Source organism: Olea europaea, chromosome 2 (assembly GCF_002742605.1).
Source record: "Olea europaea var. sylvestris chromosome 2, O_europaea_v1, whole genome shotgun sequence".
Classification (NCBI taxonomy): domain Eukaryota; kingdom Viridiplantae; phylum Streptophyta; class Magnoliopsida; order Lamiales; family Oleaceae; genus Olea; species Olea europaea.
The window spans coordinates 11,425,263-11,430,251 of NC_036238.1; positions in this window are offsets into that span (position 1 = coordinate 11,425,263).

A 4,989-nucleotide genomic window follows, 5' to 3' on the forward strand; every position below is an offset into this window, starting at 1 on the left:
TTTAAATGATGAAAACAACTTAAAATTCTACAAAAATATATTAAAATTAAATTTAACTATTGTGTAATTGAGTAATTATTTCTTGTGAAATCGATAATTCAAACTCATTTGTCGACTATTATTATTTTTTACATAGTCTGTGCGCTTGCAATACATATTTTTCAATGAATGATAGGCCGATGTTATTTTTATAAGTTTAATAGCTAAAATTTAACCATCTCAAAGTTTAGTAAGCAATTGAAGACGCTTTACCAAATTTAATGAGCAATTGAAGACGTTTCCAAAGTTTAGTGAGCATGCTTTAAATTTTTTGGGGTCAAAATTCAACCATTTCAAAATATAGTAAGGAATTAAAGACAATTTTTAAAGTTTAATGAGCAATCAAATTGTCGAATTTTGTATAATTGAGTAATCATTTCTCTTGAAATCGATAATTCAAACTCATTTGTCGACTATTATTGTGTAATTGAATAATCATTTCTCGTGAAATCGATAATTCAAACTCATTTGTCGACTATTATTATTTTTTACATAGTTTGTGCACTTGCCATACACATTTTTCAATGAATGATAGGCCGGCGTTATTTCTATAAGTTTAATAGCTAAAATTTAACCATCTCAAAGTTTAGTAAACAATTGAAGGCGCTTTTCCAATTTTAATGAGCAATCGAAGAAGTTTCCAAAGTTTAGTGAGCATGCTTTAAATTTTTTGTGGTCAAAGTTGGACCATTTCAAAATATAGTAAGCAATTAAAGACAATTTTCAAAGTTTAATGAGCAATCGAAGATATTTTTCCAAGTTTGGTGAGCAATGAAAGATTTTATTACCGTAACAATTTGTTAACGACGTGATGGAGCACCACATGTGCATTCCGTTAGCTATGTTACTAATTTTGTTAAATGTTTGAAACGGATATTATGCCAGTGAGTAATGTCCAACGTTTACATATGTTTAATAGTCAAAACTCGATATCTTAAATTTGGTGAGTAATCAAAGATATAGATATGAATTCAATGACCATTAGGACAATTAATTGAATAAATCAGTTCCCACTCAACTTTTACATTAGATTATTATTTACTTACCTAAATTTAAAAAATTACTTACTGATTATCCATATTTTAAAAAAATACCCCATTCATCACTTAAACCAATTACATTCATATACATGGACAAAAAGTGTGGATGGATGAAAATCCTACATGACATTAATGGAATCCACGTGGACTGGTGAAATTGATATTAGTGATGGATGGATGACAGCTTTTAAATATTGGTGAGTGATGAGTAATTTTTTTTTTTTTTTAAATTTGGGTGAGAAAATAGTAACCTAAGATAAAGTTTAATGAGCATTGATTTAATTAACAAGGTTTTAGAAATGTTTATTGTTGGCATTGAATATGCTTTATTTCAGTTCCAAATCTAATACAATTGAATACTTTCATAAATTATTGTAATTATGTGAATCAATCCATTTTAATTTATTTTGAATATATTATTATTATCATTATTCCTCCGTTTCAAAATTTTTTGGAACGGTCAAAAATTGATCAACCAAAAATTCCACTACGTAAGCCTGGATTTGTTGTTGTACATTAAATTTTTTCAAGAAAATCTTGAAACAAAGGAATAATGATAGGAACAATATTGGAATGATTGAAATAAATTAAATGAAGTTCGATAATTGCTGAGCAAATGATTGATTCACATAGTTGCAATAATTCATGAAATTATTCAATTTTATTAGAATTGGAATTGAAATAAAAAAATCTTCAATGCCAAATTTAAATCCTTCTAAAATCGAGTTAATCAAACCAATGCTCATGATCTTATCTTATATTACTCCTTGCTCACCCAAATTCAGGAAAAAAAGAAAAGAAAAGTTACTCATTGCACACTCATATTTAATAATTGTTGTTTATTCATCGATCATTCATATCAATTTCATCTTTCCAGGTAGACTCCGTCAACGTCACTTAGGAATTTCATCCGTCCATGTGGATTGATAGAATTGGTTTGAATGATGGATGGGTAATCGTTTTTAAATATGGGTGAGCAATGATTAATTTTTTAAATTTAGGTAAGAAAGTACTAAGTTAAAACTCAGTGAACATTAACTCCTACGTGGGTTTATCATGAATCTCAACCTGATCCAACTTTTAGGGCCCTTACTTTTGGATTCATTTGGTTAATTTTATAAAAGTACTTATTTTAATTAGAAAGAACTTTTAGATGAAGTTTGTCCTGTGATTTCAAGAGTACTTGAGAAATAGGAACCTCTTTTAAAACTTATTTTTAAACAAAAATTAAAGTAACTTCCTCACAAAATTTTTTATAGGAACCGAAAGCAAAAGTAAAAATCATACCAAACGAGCCCTATTATAAGTAGAGTCATGTTGTTGGATTTGAACTTATTTTAAATGAAAGGATTTGCAGTTAAAGAGGCCAGATAGAATTGTTTGTAAAAAACTTTGAATTTCCTTTTCACGTTATTCTTAAAGCATAATTTTAGTTGGAGTATTTAGTAGAATAACTGCTAAAATATTACAATAAACAAGATTTTTGTAGAAATTTGATTTTGAGAGAATGTTGAAATGAGTTGGCTTTTAATCGAGAGTTGTCCGTCTTTGGTCACATCAAGCTACGGTGTCAATCTTAATATGTGTGTCATCTATTCTAATGCATTTTATTGGCATTGAGGTTGACTCATCATTTCATCTGGGACATAGTTGTTAACAGGATCATGATCGTTTGTCGTCTGGGCAATCATTACTCTCTCCTAATTGATAAAAGAGTAGGCTTTGACGTCAGAGGTGACACATTCTATTTAAGGATGGTCATTTGGGAGTTGATGATGCCATTTGACGACGTAATGATATAGGAAGAGCACAGAATTTGGTAAGCCTAGATGCTCTATCTTTAACTGCGAAGTCAGCTCCATTTGGCATTGACGTGGATATTGAGTTCGATTTGCCCCTAAGGTCTGAGGCTTTTTCTTTTTGAGAAGTTTGGTTATTTTTCATTTTAAGGGTTAGCTCGTCTCTTACTGCTCCAAATCATGGTGAGGGGCATCTATGACTTTTGGAAATGACATGTGGCCACATCCATTAGGACTGTCGTTTCCACTACCCTTAAGGCCTCTTCAAGAAGCTAATTAAAATGACATAGTTTTAAGGCAATAAATTTGGGCCCTTGATTCAATTTTACCTTTTCCCTCCATTTTATTTTGAATGGCTGAGATTGAACCCCTTTGAATTCCTCCTTTTATATCTGCCTGCTCTTTTCATTTCCTCTCCTTTTATTCTCAAGCCTTCCCTTATTTTTACCTAGCAACTTTTTCTACTTTTCTGAGTTTATTCAGTTTTATAATCTTCATTCACGTAAAGTTGTTTGTCGAAGTTTCTTTTCAGGTGTTCCTCCTTCTTTAGTCGTCTTTGTATTGTCCTTGCCCTTTTCTCTTCTCTTCTCTTTATTTATACATCGTCATGTAAAGATATATCTTTTACTCCAATAATTATATGAAAGATATGTCTTTTAATCGGATAATATGTCTCCAAACTCGGGGTTTGCATTTTCTTGGGCTAAAAAAGTACTATTTCGCAATAAATTCAGTTGATTAAAGTAAAATGGTATACTTTAGGAACTATACGTGTACCTTTTAATGCATGTGGAAATGTTAATTTCATATGTATCTTGTATGCAATTCAATGGATTTTCTAATCTATTAATAGAGAAAAAAGGAAAGTTGTTTGCTAAAATAAAATGACTATTGCATTCTAGAATGAAAATAATAAGAGTTTGAAGCTAGGGGTGTCAACGAGCCGAGCAGAGCAAAAGCTCGACCTAAACTTTCGACTCGAACCTTACTGAGCCGAGCTAATTTCTTGTTTTTTTCTAAAGGCAGCTAGCACGCTGCCTGCCTTTATAATATATATATATATATATATATAGCCTGCAAGTCACACGGGTCGGCTTGGGCTTAGCTTGTTACCCCAAGATGAGGCTCGGCTTGAGCCTAGGCTTGTTAAAACCAAGCCTTGAGCCAGGTTGGCTCGAGCTTTTTATGGGCCGAGCCACAGGCGACCTGAACCCTCAAGCCATTTTGCCATCCCTAGTTTGGAGCATTAAATATTTGTGTCCATAGAACATCTAGTGTGGCATAGACAATGAATAAATAGGAGTTAATATCATTAATTATTGTTTTTGGCATCGAAAGTATTTTTTTCTATAATTAGTCCAAAAAAGTACTACTAATTCAGCATCAAACCTCTCGAACATGGTAACGTAATGGAGGCCATCGAAAAGCTATTGAGCATGTGAATATTTTTGGCATTAGGATAGGGGACAATTTCATAAGAGATTAAGTATATCATATTTCAAAATTAAGAAAACAAGTTTCAAACTTCAAAAATTAGATTTTTATTAAAATTTATTTATGATTTAATTAATTAAATATATTTAGGTCACATATTTATACAATTTGGTCACAAATTAACAATTTAATTAGTCACTTATTATTTTTTAGTCACAAATCAGAAATTTTATGTCACAAATTATTTTACGATCACAATTCAAAAATTTTAGTAGGTCACAGTTTTTCATCGGTCACAGTAAAAAATTAATTAGTCACGAATTAATTTTTAGTCACAACTTCTCAAATTATTGGTCACAACTTATTTTTATGTCACAAATAAAAAATTTGATAGGTCACATATTATTTTTCAGTCACCAATAAAAAATTTGTAGGTCACAGATCACAAATATTATAGGTCACAAGTTATTAGACAGTCACAAATTATTAATTTTTTAGGTCACACATTATTTTTTGGTCACAATTTATCTTTTTCATTGGTCACATATTAACCAATTCACTGTCACAATCAACCAAATAATCTGTGACCATCGCTAACACTTACGACCACCACTTCAACGCTGTCTCCAACAGCACCACCACCGTCATAGCCAAAACCACCACCACGTTGGTCACAA